The sequence below is a fragment of the Aegilops tauschii genome, chromosome 4 (genome assembly GCF_002575655.3).
Source record: "Aegilops tauschii subsp. strangulata cultivar AL8/78 chromosome 4, Aet v6.0, whole genome shotgun sequence".
NCBI lineage: Eukaryota > Viridiplantae > Streptophyta > Magnoliopsida > Poales > Poaceae > Aegilops > Aegilops tauschii.
The window spans coordinates 63341438-63357428 of record NC_053038.3 but is presented as its reverse complement, the minus strand read 5'-3'; the positions used below and the strand labels follow the sequence as shown (position 1 = coordinate 63357428).

Sequence of the window (15991 nt, the reverse complement as noted above, 5' to 3'; positions counted from 1 at the left end):
TACAGTGACAGAAACTGTCGAGGCAACACAATTCTTTGGGAGCTTGCTGGAGCACAAACTGAGGAACCTGCAATTATGTTTTGTCACTAACAATAAACCACTTGCAGATCGACCTAATAATAATCTAACCAAGCTAACTTGACGCCGCATAATATAACGTTCTAAGCATGCATAAATGCCTCAGCACGTTACTGAAAGTGGACATTTCAAAACATTTGACTAGACGGCCCTGCTGAGTGAAGCCAAATCATGATACAAATAAGATTTAGGATACATTGACAAATGAACTTAAAAGAACTATGTGTACTTTGCTGGTCAACATAAGAGAATAGTCACTTATCAAGAACTAATATAAATGGTTAAGTTGAGGTGGATGTAAATCCAATATAGCAGAGGCTGTTAATTTACTCAGTAGATTGGTTCCATGACAGAAAATCTGCACAATCTTGTTCAAGCAATGCACCAAAATCTGCACAATCTTGTTCAAGCAATGCACCAAAATCTGCACAATCTTGTTCAAGCAATGCACCACAATCTTGGCCAACCAATACCCTGTAAAGTTACTAAACTTCACCGTTCAAAATATAATATTCTGATATAAAGATGCTTCATATTGCACTCATCTTATGCCAACACACAATCAGAAACAAAAAGCACGCAGCAAGCCTATTTACAAGTAAGAGGTGGCCATGCTCCGCACATCGGTCGGCATGAAGGCCAACACCATCAACAGGATGAGCAAGCAGACCGGCACGAACAGCAGCAGCGAAGGCGGTGGGGGCAATGGAGGCAGCACCAATGGCAGTATGAGCAATGAAACGGTGAGGCAGGCGAGCACAAAGAACGCTTCGACGCCGAAGTAGTTCGGTATGACAACCTTCTTGTCAGCAGCATTTGCCCTCTGCTGCTGCAGATGCCTCTTTGCAGTATTTGGTCTGGCTAACACAGGGCTCCTCCTCTGCCTACTACCTCCTCTTTCCATTGCACCGAACTGGCTATCCATCTATTGTTTGGTGAGTGCAGATCAGCAGCTATCCAGGAACTGAGATGAATGAGAACTCTTGTGGTTTCTGAAGGTTTTTAACAGATCTGAAGTCTCTGTGAGTCTCTGACTGAACTGCACATCATCTGCTTTGGAAGAACTGCACCGCAAGTGGCAATACCTGTGGGGCGAAGAAAATTGTTAGAGAACAAGAAAATCATGTTCAACTATTAACCAAACATTCAGGTATATTTTTCTATGCCATCCAAAGCAAGAAATACTAGGTGAAAGGTCATACTTCTCCACGCAAATTTGTATAAACAACCTAGCTACATGAGCCGACGAACCGATGGACCAACCAAAACTAAAATATGGCAACAGCGTGGACAATCAATCAAGCATAAGAAAAAAGGTAGTACCTTCGATCCTGAAACTTGCATTTTGGTGATGTCCGTACCACGCATCCACCTCTGCCCCAAGAGCCCCTCTCTCCTCCAAACCAACACTCCCAACCAAGAAAGATACCAAGATCACGAACGGGGGGACGGCAGCGGAAAGAAATCAATACTCCCGTTCCGAACACGATGCTCTCGGATTGGATTCCGCCGCCTACCAGCAGCAGCCGCGAAACGGGATTAGTTTACGGTGGCGCGGGAGAAAGGAAGAGACCGGCAAAGGCGCGCGGATCCCCCTGACGGCGAAGCAGATATCGTGCGCGGGGGCGGTGCCTCGTGTATCCCCTGTGGCGACGCTGCTGCTGTGGAGGGACGGAGACGGAGATGGGGATGGGGATGGGGGGAGGAGAGGCCAAGCATGATGACGGAGGAAGCGAGAGAGGGGAGACAATTTTATGAGTGGGGTTTGAAATCTCGGGGGAGCTTGGAGGGGAGGCGAAGGGGGGCGGATACATTGCATCAAGGACCAACTTGAGGGGGCAGGCAAGCTATGCATGCATGATGGAACAGGGGGTGGGGGGTGGGGTGGGCCATAAGCCTCCTTCCTCTCCTTTTGGCAGTGGATGTTACTGTTGTCTTGGTGACTTGGTTGGGTTTACTTCCCCTAATTGCAGTTAGCATCTAGTATTTGTTAGCACTAAAGCATGAAGCATTTTACTCTTAGTGTGAATCTAGAAGATTCTTATTAGTTGTTGGTGGAGGTAGGCTCGTTGATGTGGCATCTACATGGGTCTTGTTGTCGGTGTAAAGGTTAGCAGGTTAGCGGTGAAGCGTCACAAACCCTATGTCGACTCGATATTTTCGTCCTCGCGACAAACGATGGTGGAAGATCTAGAATCATTATGTTGATCCTGAAACTAGCCTTTGAATGCAGTTAGAAATTTGAAAAAGGGATGAGGAAATTCTGTAATATTTGTAGTGTGTTAGGATTGACATTGTTAATTTGTTACTAACCAGAGTTGCATTTATACTCCCTTATGTTCTACAAAGATTTATTGTATAATCTTTTGATGACAAGGGTATTTTGACAATTTTGGTGAAAAACATTGACAAATTTCTTAGGGAACTTTACAGGACAAGCTTTACGTTGTTATGGTGGTTACTAAGAGTGTATTCTATGTATTTGTACCAACTCAGACATTGTTTAAGTTTAGCGGTGAAGAGCCACAAACCCTAAGTCGACGACATATTTTAGTATGTTGTATGTATTTGTGCTGACCCAAGTAGTGGTGTAAATGATGGCAGTGAAGCGCCGCAAACCCTATGTTGACGGGATATTTTTGTTGTCGAGACAAATGACGGTGGAAGAGCATTAAGAATTACTATTATTTTAATCCTAAAGGTAGCCTTTGTAGTTGAGAAATAAGGATGGATGAGCAAATTATGTAAAAAAAATTAATGTCAGGATGGATATTATGTAATTTGTTACTAACAAGAATTGCATTTGTCTACCTTATAATCTTTGGAAGTCATTTTTCAACCATTGTGACGGAAAACATTGACATGAAGATGATAAATATCTTTGTTCTTGACAAGACAAGAGCTTTAATTTGTTACGACGATTAGTAGGAATATCTTGTATGGATTTGTACTGACCCAGTCACATGTGTAAAGGTTAGCACTGAAGCACCAAAAACTCTACGTCAATTGAATGTTTTCTCTCTGCTACAATAAGTCTTGTCGAGATAAAATAAATAAATGGTGAAGAGTATCAAGAATCAAATCCTAATGTTAGCCTTTTAATGTAGTTGAGAATAAAGAAGTCATGGGTAAATTCTATTATATTTGGTGTGTTAGGATTGATATTGTGTATCCCTCCAAAAAAAAAAGTTTGAGATTGTGTAATTTGTTAGTAATAACAATCACATTTGGACTTCCATTTTGTTTTTTTAAACGGAGGCAAAAGCTTTGCCCCATCTCACTAAATAAGGAGAAAGAACATAGTTTTTGTCATTACAGGACCACACAAGTCCGAAATAAAGGGATTACTCTCCCGGTAAAATAATTCCCAAAAATATTGCCCCTGCTATCACCCAAGTCTTTGCCTCTTCTCTAATCGTCGCCGCTACCCGCGAAGGCGGGGAATACTTGTTGCAAAAGACCCTAGCATTCCTTTCGTTCCAAATCTCCGAGTAGATGAGCATTTGCAAAGAGTGGATCACCTTCCGAGAGTAACCTAGTTGGCCCTCGCTCGAAATCCACCATTGGTTCACCGTCCGAAGGTCACACCGGGATGGGGTCGCCGATTGCCAACCCAGCCAACCGAAAATGAAGTTCCACACCCTGATAGTGAAGCGGCACTTGAACATGATATGCGCCGTCGATTTTGGTTCCCTTTTGTGTAGCTGAGAAAGATCGCAATTTGGCCAACCTCTGAGCTGGAGCCTATCGGCCCTCCATTCTGTCTTGCAGGACAAGCCATGAGAAGAATTTAATCTTCGGGAGGTGCTCAGATCTTCCAAACCATGTGAGGCATTGCAGACGTGATCAAACCAGCAAACTGCATCCTGTAAGCAGTGGCGACAGAGTAGCATCCATCCGCAGTGAACTTCCAACGGATGCCATCCTTAGTACCTGGAGTCAGATGCACCGCCTGAGTTTGGCACCAAAGGTCATAGAATTGTTGGATCAGAACAACCAAGAGTCCGCCTTGCATGTTAATGTGTGTGACCCAAGCATTGTTGGCCATCGCCTTGGGGACGCAAATGTGTGTGACCCGATGCGATGTATTTTGGTTTTGCCCATTAATCCATGGAGAGTGCCAGAAGCTCGCCGACAGGCCGTCGCCGATGGTGATTGTCGTGGCCGCATAGAAAAGGTTCTTGTCCACGTCATCACATGGGGTTTCAAGGCCAAACCAGACCCTCTGAGGGTCCACCCAAGCAAACCATAGCCATCTAAGTCTAATCACCTGGGTGAACTTGTCGAGGTCAAGGATGCCCAGGCCACCCAAATTTGTAGGGCGACACACAGTTTTCCAATTGATCTTGCATTTGCCGCTCGATATCTGATCCGTTCCCGCTCATAGAAATGCTTGTTGTATCTTGGTGATGCTTTGCTTGATACCCAGTGGCATATCAAGCACAGTGATGTGGAAAATTACAAGAGATGTTAAGGCTGACTTGACCAGGGTCATCCGACCAGCTGTGTTGATGTTATTCCCTTGCCACGGCGGAAGCTTGGCCGCCACCTTATCCACCAGGAACTGACAGCCAGCACTCTTGAGACTGTGAGTTGAGAGTGGGAGGCTTAAGTATCTTAGGGCAAAACCCATTCGCTTAGCGAGGAAGCTCTGTAGAATTGCATCGAGGTCAAGGTTGCCACAACGTATAGGGGCGACCACACTCTTGAGGGGATTAGCGACCAGGCCCGTGACCTCTCTGAAATTGATCAGGATGGCCGCCAGCTGATCAATGTCCTCCTTGATGGGGGCGACGAAGGTTGCAGTGTCATTAGCGTATAAGGAGGTGAACAATGTGGTAGCGCGTAGAATGATTTATAATACAATCTCTTTTTTTTGTCATGAAAAATGCGTTTTTGACAATTATATGGGAAAAAGTTGACATATAAAGCTAATGAAGTACACCCTCCGATCCATATTAATTGTCACCGCTTAAGTACAATACTTAAACGGTGACAATTAATATGAATCGGAGCTTAAGTACAATATTTAAGCGGCGACAATTAATATGGATTGGAGGGAGTATTTTTTTTGAGACATCTTTGAACCAAGCTATGTGGCACTGGTCAGTAGCCAGTAGGAGTATCTCGTATGGGTTTGTGTTGACCCCTTCTGGTAATGTTAGACTAGTAAGATCTTTCCTACGAGATTGTCCGTCAAATCAAGTATTTTGCTTGAGGAATATATTCCATAAAATACGATGTTTATATATCATAACAAGTGGAACTGAAGTTCACTCCTGTCTGCATTTGGTCACATGTCTTGTCTCTCCTAGAGTGCGGTACAAATATCATTACTCCAAGCAATTCCCCTCGGAGAGGTCGGTCTTATGTGCAAGGGTTCCTCTCCCCTGGTTGCCTTTTTTGTGCATACCCAATCCTTTACAACATGCAAAGTCTTTGTTCCGGCCACCTTGTCAACTCCTACGAACCTAGACATCACACGTTTCCTTCCTTTTTTTCCCACTTGAGAAACCTCGAAAAAACAAAGATAGAAATGACTGATTTATCCCGGCCAAAAATTCCTACACCCACACTTGGCTATCCTAGTCATCCTCCAAATTCAGCAACCGAATGATTTCATGTGAAGAAATCTCATAACAGGTCTTCAAGCGCAGCTGTTAGCTACAGGATAGGAGCATCCACTTGCCACCTGTTACTATAGACATGCACATTTTACGTAGTTTCCAAGATATTGCTTTCAAAAAAATTGGTTCCATGAGACTGCGAAAATCTACATTTGTTTTACGGTTTTGCTGAATGTCAATCGTGTGAGATTTTCTAGGTGCTGATCGACAGTGAGAACCACCAGCCAACGTTAAGATTCATGCAAGATTTTACATTTTCTGAACTATGTACATTTTTTTTGTCTTTTCTTTTCTCACTAGGATACAAATCGCACAGTGAACAGTTTTCTAGATCCTCATAAAAAGAAGTTTTCTAGGTTGTATGAACAAAATTGTAAAGTTGATTGGAATAAGGCCATATACTAACTATTTACAGTGATGAGCAAATTATTACAGCACAGTCAGCATCATTTTAGATCTGTATGAATACATTTATAAAGTCGATTGAGAAATGAGGTTTTCAGTTGACTGCGATATAGGTAAACGCTTCGTTTTATATTTCTGCTTGGTGTATCTCCAAAAAAAAAACTTGGTGGCTTACCATCTTCTAAGGGATAGTTTGGCACTTCCGTTGTTAAATCGTCCAACCCACTTGTAGGTTCGAAAATTTTGATGGAGGGAAACCAGCTACCTTGGTGCCATAGGCGATGAAAGTACATCATGTTTTAGAAATATTTTTCAAGTATGTCTTTAAAAGTAACTTGGAAGCAAAAAATTGAACAATTTTCAAGTAAAAAACCGGATATTCAATGGTGCCCGGACTCATCTGCACCCGATGAACAGTAAAAGGAAAAAAAATAGCAAAAACTAAAAAAATGTATGATTTTTTTATGCAAGATGATTCGGTGCGTCAGATGCGTGCAAAATTTCGTGGCTAAATGACATTCAAGGAGCTCGTGGCAAAAAAGACAAAATAAGCTCTGAACAGTGTTGTTTTCCAAAGTTTCTCACATATCTGAAATTTATCTTTTTTGCCGAGAGCTACTGAAATGTCTAAACTCCACGAAATTTGGCGCATTCACGCCCATGAGCATCTCGCATCACAAAATAAAAACAGAGTTTTTAAATTTTTTTAACAATTTTACTGTACCCGCGGGTGCAGATGCACCCGAGCCAAAACGCCGCTCCCCCCAAAAAAACGCCAATCTATACTAATGAGCCCGTCACCCGGCCGGCAGATTTTGAACTGTTTCAGTGGCAACATTTCAACCACGATTGCTCAGTCCTTACTGTATTCAGCAGAGCATATGTTTGGAGAATTCTGTTCAACATGGCTGACTTGTCAAGTTGTCGTTGTCAGAAAGATTGTTCCATCAAGTGCTATTTCTTAGGGCAAAATTGGGGTTTAATTATCATGGATACCCATACAACTTTGAGTCATCCCTTTGCAATTGGTCAATTGGCCACGTGAAGTTGTGCTCTTAGAAAGGAACAGAGCAGTGAGTCATGGCACGGCTCAAGTTGCATTGGCACCACTACAGTTCGCACTGTTGCATTATCCCATCCTATGTCATGGATTTTGGTTACAGATCATTAACGAAGCCCGCTGAAAGATACCCAAACCCAACTCACAAAAATTTAAAATAAAATAAACCCCACCATCACGAGATCGGTCTTCTCCCCTTCTCTGTGCCTCTGAGTCTCTCTCTTTTCTTTTCTTTTCTTTTTTGAAAAGGATGATAACCCCTGACTTCCGAGTCTCTGACCCTCACTCTGGCATCATGGATTGGTGCCGGAGGGTAGGTGAATCTCTTCTCTCGTCCATTTTTATACTGGCTTTTGGTGTCGCGGCGATGTTGCTCCGACAATGATGACAGTGTTATTGCTAATAGATGTCCTTGGCTTCAATTCCCTTTCGGTGGCGCTTAGTGCGGTGTTGTTGGGAGCTTGGGGTTTTTGCCCCCTTTGTTCTTCATGAACTATGGTTGGTTATCTATGTTGTCTGTCCACATTGCTCCATGGTCATTGTTGGAGCAACATCGTCTTCTTCAATAACCATTTCATCGAGTCCTAGCAAATAAGGTGGTCAGACTGGTCCGGCGATACTAACGGGCTTGCTTGTTATCCCCTGTGCTCACTGGAGTTGAAACGATAGAATTTACATGTAGGATATAAAGTGCAAGTCTTATGAGATCTACGAGTGAAGTGCTAATTTTTTATGAGAATTAATAATGTATTGTCTAACACTTATGTTATTTTAGTTTACATGGAGATAAGTGCGGATTTTTTTGTTTTTCTACTCCCTCTGTCACGTAAAGCTGCCTTAGTGAGTAGTATCATAAGTTTGTATCATCCATATGATATTTGAGTATGATACTACATTCCTAGTGCATAACATTATAAATTAGTATCTTAGATGAATGGCTCAGATAAGCCCGAGGATGAACAGTAAAATAAAATAAAATAGAATTTCTTTCCAAAAATATCTATTTTTCGGTGGTGCAACATGCTCCTGTGCGTGAATTCCGTGCAAAATTTTGTGAAGTTGGACATTCGAGGAGCTCATGAAAAAAAAACAAATTTCGAGTATCTGAGAAACTTTTAAAAATTACACTGTTCACACCCGACTTTGTCTTCTTTGCCTCAAGCTCCTCAAGTGTCCAAACTTCACAAAAATTTGCATGGAGCCCACACACACGAGCATTGTGCACCACAAAAATTGGATTTTTTTTTAAATCTTTTTTCTATTTTATTTGATTTCATTGTTCATCGGGTGTGTTAGGGCATGTCTCTTCCTTAGTGGTTTTGGTGTTGATGACAATGCGTTTTGCGGACTAACCGAGTGCATTGAGCATTTTAGAGATTCATATTGATGGCACAAGACAATTTGTTTCCCCTCAGATAAGCAAAGAGGAAAGACGGGTTTTTGGGCAGTTCTTTTCATTTGATTTGACTTGTAGGGAATCCGTAATATAAAGAGGGGGACCCCATTGGAAGGTATGGGTCGAATCAACACGTACACAAACTAAATGCGCCCACTTTCTCTTCCCCCTGCCTTGGAGTGGTCCTTCCATTGTGTTCTGTTTTTCCTGTTGAGTATCTGGCGGTAGTACCGCTTGCGCGGTACTTCCGCTGGCTGCCACGGTTACTACCGGGAGGGTCTCTGTTACTCTCATGGAATTCGCAATAGTACCGCTTATTCCTAGCGTACCGCTTGTGTTGTACTATTGCTTGAGTACAACGCGTACTACCTTGGATTTCTCTATTACTCTTCTTGGAATTCACGGTAGTACGCTTGCTCCTAGCGGTAGTACCGATTGTGCAGTACTTCCTTTGGAGTATCGCGCGTACTACCATGGAAGTTTCTGTTCCCCTGGCTAATTTGCGATAATACCGCTTGTTAGAGGCGGTAGTAGTCACGCTGGTCCATTAAGGGTCTCAGCAATTACCTGTGTGCTTAGCGGTAGTACCGCTTAACCCCAGGCAGAACATAACAGCTAGATTTTTTAAACCCCCCCACCAGTATAAAAGGGAGTCTTCTTCCCCAAGAGAACTACCTCCCCTTTGACGAAAAAGGGTTTCCCCCCGCTTTATATTATAAAGCACCCAACTACCTCCCCTTTCCCCATTTGCTCCATTGTTGCCCAAAATCAAACTCGCCCGATCTCCCTTCCTAGCAACCAAAAAATGTTGATTAGAAGGCCCCGATCTAAACTTTCATCGAGAGAAATTTGATTCCCCCTACTTTCTAGAGAAAAGGCATCAACCGAGCCCAAGTGGGGCTCGGGCCTAGCCCGACTTTGAATTAACAAAGCCATCAACCAGACAGGATTACAAGCACACACCCTCAGGCAAAGAAAATGAAATACATGACGATAAGGTGCACAAACGATGGAAAACATCACACTACGATAACTGAAGATAAGCAATAGAGGATGAAGCCGTTGACGCCGAGGTCCTCAACTGAGAATGTTGCACCAGGAGTAAGATCACACATGCTCAAAGGAGAGAGGAACCGGCACTACTGGGGCATGCCATCGATCGCCATGCACCTACGGACCCCGGCACGACACATTCGACACACCATCTTTGAAGAAGGCCACTACCTCCTGGCCTGGATCGAAGGCGCCACACTGTCGCAAGATGGGGTGGATGCCGCCGAAGATGGCCACATAGAGAGGGTCAGCGCATCCCCCACGAGCCACTAGAGGCTCTACTTGATCAGAACAACACCGCTGCAGACATCCAGCACTGGAAGAGGGGAAGCATCACACCGGGACGAAGAAGGCTGTCGCCACCGACCACCCACATGTGCCCACCGACCACAAGGCTCCCAAGGCAGCGCATTCAAGAAGGGAGCGACACAGGGAATGCCGCCGCTGCCCAACAGAGTTAGGGCTTTCGCCCGGTAGACCTTGGGAAAGGGGAAGTGGGGGACAGTCCATACCGATGCCTCCAAGGAGGGGAATGACACCCTTGGGCGTCGCCGTGGACGCGACCGGCCAGGGATTTCGCCCAGACTGCCCCCACGCCACCAGCTGCACCCTCCTGACCAGGAACCAGCGACCAAAGGAGGCACAACCCGGCCAAGGGGACCCGCACGCAAAACAGGGGAGGGGGGAAGGCGCCAAATCTCACGCCACTAGCCGCTGGAGCATCCACCAGCCGCGCACCCCCTCCACAAGATGACGCCCCCACGCGACTAGGGACCTCAGATCCACCTTCTGCATTGTTGGTCACCGCAGATCCGGTGATGCCTCACCATAGGAGCCGCCACTCTAGTTCCAGGGCTCCCCACGCGAGGGCAGGACCACGGAAGGCCTCGCCGCCACCATCCTTGGCAGCGCCGCGGGCTTGCGCGACGACTGTCTCAGGCGGCGGTGAGGAAGGATGGGAAGGGGCCCGCCCAGCGGAAGCCTAGGGTTGTCGCCCCCCGAGTCGCCCAAGCGGGGCAACACGGGGGTGGGTGGGAGTTTTTCCTGTTTTGACCGATCCCCCTGCCTTCCTTTGTGGATCTTGTTACTCCTGGTTGTTTGGGCACCCTAGATGGAAGAGGTCACCTCAGAGCGACATTTCATTACGATGAAGCTTCAGTGTGTTGTTGGGAGCCTCCAATTGAGTTATGGAGAGATCCCCAACCTTGTTTGTAATGGTCCGATCACCGCCTCAAGGGCACCACTAGTGAAATCACGACATCTTGCATTGTGTGAGGGCGTAAGAAGAATAAGGTGATCCTAGTGACATCTTAGCGACCACTGTGCCTCCACACCTCTTCAACGGAGATGTGCCTCCCCCAAAGGAGAGAACTTCGACAACACATCCTCGTCTCCATCGACTCCACTTACGGTTACTTCGTGCCTTTACTTCATGCAAGCTTTTATCTTTTGTTTTACCTTGTGCTTGTGTTTGTTGTTGTTGTAGTGCTTATGATATAGGTTGTCCATCTAGTTGCATATCTAGACAACCTACTTTCGTGTTGAGCCTAATTTGTTAAAGGAAGTTAAAAATCGTTAGTCACTTATTCGCCCTCCCTCTAGTAAACCATACCAATCCTTTCAGGGTGCATCTAAGCTCGAGCTCAGAAGTCAAAATAATGTGTTGCATATGAGCAATCTGAAGATGCCGGATTGTCCGGCCCAACCCAGACAAATCTTTGGTCAAAGGCCGGACAAAAGGTCAGAGGATAAATATGTCTTGCTCAAGCCAGACAAATGACTCGAAAAAAGTCAAAGGATTTATTTGTATAGCTAAAGTTTCGGGGCTTTCAATTGCAGCAGTTTGAAAATGAGCCTAAGCTAGCGTCTTCAATATGACCACAAATAAAAAAACTTTCAACATGAAAATTGTTGGTCTCGTCGAAATGAATAAATTTGCGTTTGATGACATCTTCATACGATGTCATATGCAACCTATGGAGCCCAAAATTGCGTTGTTGTACGGAAACTTGGGGATGGCGGGACTTTCCGTCCTGGTGCTCGTGGTCATTCCAAGTTAGGTCAATTTTTGGCACTTTAGGTAGGAATTGAAGTCCTTTTCTTGTATGGAAAGTCCAACCGCCCATTATATAGATTAGAAGTGACGGTCAATTGAAGAACCCACAATCGATCAAGCAATCTACCAATTTTTAACTTTGCCCTTTTTCCTTCTCTCTCATTTTTCTTCTTCTTCTTCTTCTTCATGTTGCGGGGCAGTGAATCACGAGGCCTTAGGTGCAATCTGGTCAACCTAGTCCAGCCCATAGCCAGTGCACTCCGTGAAGGGGCCCCTTTCGGTCTTGTGGGGTTTCAGATCTCTAAATGATCTCACCAACATGTCTTGCATATCGTGCTCCTGGCAAGACTCCTCCGGCAATGTGTCTTGTGTACCGTACCCGACCCCACAGGTACACGGTGAGATGTTAGCATGTGAACAATTGCCAACACTCCCTAGCATCCCATGCCAGTCATTTTCTTCATGCATCTCTAGAAGTCTGGTCGTGTCATCGGTACAAGGGTGCTCCACCCAATGGAGATAAAGCACGGGGATCCGCTGGGTGCTAGCAGAAACTGCTCTCCATAAACCCACAATACAGTTTCAGCGCACACTTTAGTGCACTTCATAATTGTATTTTTGGCCATTCGAAGTGTCTCATCCCATGAATCTGCAGGAGAACCATATGCAATCATCCTAAGTGTCATGGTCCCCTTCTAAAAAGAAGAAAAACCCAGGAGACCGACGATATGTCTCCACCGTTGGAAGAAGATTCGTTGGCTTTCATGTCCTCGACAATTTGACAGAATATCCATCCAGTAATGCGGAAACATTGCCGAAACATGTACGGATGGAAGGTACAACCTGACACAAAGTAGTTGAGCATGAGTCACTCGTGGCCTACGATTTTGTTCTTGTGAAATGTCGCCTGACCAACCTACGACCCCGGACATTTCCTCTTTGTTCCGGTTGATGCTATCCATTCAACAACCATCAATATTACTTCGACGTCCATGATTTCACTCTCGGACTCGTAGCTCGAATCCGACGAAGAATCATCAAAAAACATAAGCTCCGCCATTGGATCCATCTACACATAATGTGAATCCTATGCCATCTGCACAAATATACGAGTCGCTAAAATAAATCTACAAGAACTGGTTAGGGAAATTTACCTCCGGGCAAGGGATCGAATACCTTGAGGTCGCGCGGCGGAAGGGGTGGTGCAGCCGGACGGCGGGAAGAAGGAGCGACACTACAGTGAAGCGTGGGAGGTTTGGGAATGGCTCAACAAAGGTGACAACGGCCAAACCGCGATGGTCCTGGCTTTGGAGGTGGCAAGAAATGAAGGTGGCATGGGGATATGGGCTACGACCGAAGGGAGCTCGTGTCCTGAAATGCATGTGGCGCCAGTATTTCGGTGGATGAAGGGCACACTACATTGCCTCATCCAACATCTAAATATGGAGGCTCGTTGAGTGGATTTGCAGCGCCTCCAAGAATTAAAACGACCGAGGACGGCATGACGACTCTGCTAGAGTGGATCTTCAGACAAAATTGATATAATGATGGTTATTATGAAGATCGGGCGAGATGGACACTATACTAAAATTGCTCTTATATCACTGCATGCACAACTACAAACCTCAAAATTACCACAAGTGTGAGAAAAGACGTGACGAGTAGACATCCTCCAACCTCCATCCCTTCTAGATAGTCCGTGCTGACCTGTGCAAGCGATTATCCACCCTACCCGTCCTAATAAAGCCGGTGGAGCGAGCATTTCACGCAATTAGCTGTGACTCGACCAGAAAGGAAAGGAGAGTGTGACGCGAATCAACTAGCTACGCACCTCCCGCTGCAAGGTTCAGTGCACCTCTCTCTCCCTCGAATCAAATCAAAATACCATAAAGGCGCTCCGCTTCCGCTGCTGCTCTTGGGCGGCCGGCGTGTGTCCAGGTGCGCGTCATGCTGCCGCCCGGCCGCTTGCGTGCATCACTGGACCAGAGTGTGGTCACGGCCACGAGGATCACGGCCGGCCGGCCGGCTCGGCTTGCTGCGCGACCGTGGCTGATGTCCACGTTAACTAAATTTTCTTGTTTCGGGCAAGCTAGACGCTGGTCCTGGCCTGCCACGGTCAAATCTCAGGTGTTGACGTCTGATGTTCACTAATATGGATTGTTCCGTCAAAAAAGATTAATATGAAGCATTATTTTAGTAGATAAAACAATACCCGTGCGTTGTAATAGAATAGAAAATAAATATTCTAATATGTTAGCTTGTGATTTACTTACCCATGTTAACGGGATTGCGTAGATAAATGTCTATCAAATTCTGCACGTGGTTTACCTTATTTTGACGAGAAGTTGGCTAAGTATAAATTAAAGTGAAAATAGTTTAGAATGTAAGTAAATTATAAGGTGATTCATTATCATACGAAGAAGGTTGGACAAAGAAATGATGGGAAGAAAAGTGAACACGGAAACTTATATTCTTTTTAAGCAAGTAGAGATAGGGGAAGGTGACGCTCTTGTCAACAGCAAGACGATTATGGTGGGTCTTTTTTTTTTTAACCTTGAAACACCATGGCTTTACTTTCCAGCAAGTATTGTGCATTTTTGTGTGATGGTGTGTGGGTGTACATCTACAATGTATTCAATGTTTTCTAATAAAACTCGGTCTAGCCGGACCCCTATATTTAACTCTCTAAGAAAAAATGATCAATTGTTTTAGACTTTGTCACATACATTCCAAACAATTACACGGTGTTATCAATCATTCGAATGATTCAAGTTGGACATACACAAGAAATCAACCATAAACATGCATATAGTTCATCTAATCGAGCAATTCGAATTTAAACATGCATAGTGTTCATCCAAAAGACACCACATCAATCAGTTTGATCCAAAATCACCACAACATATCATGTCTTATGTCATGGATCGAGCCCTACCAAAGGCTTTTCAACACGAACTCAAGCACTTTTGTGCTCATCAACACCACCATCACCTCCAAGGAAATCATCACCACCCCCACGGCCACGACCATCACCACCACGAGACCCATCTGATTAGGCTATGATCTCTAAACGAGTGAGCTCCCAATACTTCCTTGTCGTTGCATCAGTCGTGCATGGTTTCATGAACATGATAGCCTGCTCTCCGACCTTCTTCTCTTTTGCAAGCCTCTCCTCCTTGAGAGCAATTCGATGCTCCTCTACCGTGACCTTCCTCTCTTCGGCGGCCAACTTTGATCTCAATTTCTTGTCCTCCAAGCACTTAAGCTCGTTCCACCTAGTCGTCTTCTCTTCTTTGTGTTCGGCCGCCAATGGTTTTTTGGTCTAAATCATAGCACAAAGCTCCTCCTTGTAGGGCGTCGACACCTCCACGGCTCTTCCTCTCTATTGTAAGGGTTTTTTCATCCGGCCGCTTGTATGGACTTTCATCCTCCTCGTCATTGGCTTCCATGGATATGCTAATCCATGATCTCTTTGGCATGGTCTCAAAGTTCCTCCAGATCCACTTATCATTGCCAAGTAGTTCCTTGTAGCAATGGTGCAATGTGAAGGCCTTGCCGCCGTTCTTCTTATTATGTTTCTTGCAGAAGGCTGGGATGATAGGCCCATACTTTGTTATTTGCACCCCACTCACTGGTGCATGGTCGACTTGATCAATACAACCAGACCACCAGTTGCATTTGAAGGAAATATGCCCTAGAGGCAATAGTAAAGTTGTTATTTATATTTCCTTATATCATGATAAATGTTTCTTATTCATGCTAGAATTGTATTAACCGGAAACTTAGTACATGTGTGAATACATAGACAAAACAAAGTGTCCCTAGTATGCCTCTACTATACTAGCTCGTTAATCAAAGATGGTTAAGTTTCCTAACAATAGACATGTCTTGTCATTTGATGAACGGGATCACATCATTAGGAGAATGATGTGATGGACAAGACCCATCTGTTAGCTTAGCATTAAGATCGTTTAGTTTTATTGCTATTGCTTTCTTCATGACTTATACATGTTCCTCTGACTATGAGATTATGCAACTCCCGAATACCGGAGGAACACCTTGTGTGCTATCAAACGTCACAATGTAACTGGGTGATTATAAAGATGCTCTACAGGTGTCTCCGAAGGTGTTTGTTGAGTTGGCAAAGATCAAGATTAGGATTTGTCACTCCGTGTATCAGAGGGGTATCTCTGGGCCCTCTCGGTAATGCACATCACTATAAGCCTTGCAACCAATGTGACTAATGAGTTAGTTGCGGGATGATGCATTACGGAACGAGTAAAGAGACTTGCCGGTAACGAGATTGAACTAGGTAT

The 15991-nt window shown here is 44.8% G+C and overlaps 1 long non-coding RNA gene across 1 annotated transcript; it reads right to left on the bottom strand.

Moving 5' to 3' along the window:
* Positions 1-519: 519 nt before the first annotated feature.
* LOC141021195 (uncharacterized) lies at positions 520-1803 on the bottom strand. Its single transcript, XR_012181353.1, has 2 exons — positions 1402-1803; positions 520-1163 (listed from the first exon to the last, which is right to left on the bottom strand). It is a non-coding gene; the product is annotated as an uncharacterized lncRNA (long non-coding RNA).
* Positions 1804-15991: the final 14188 nt, after the last annotated feature.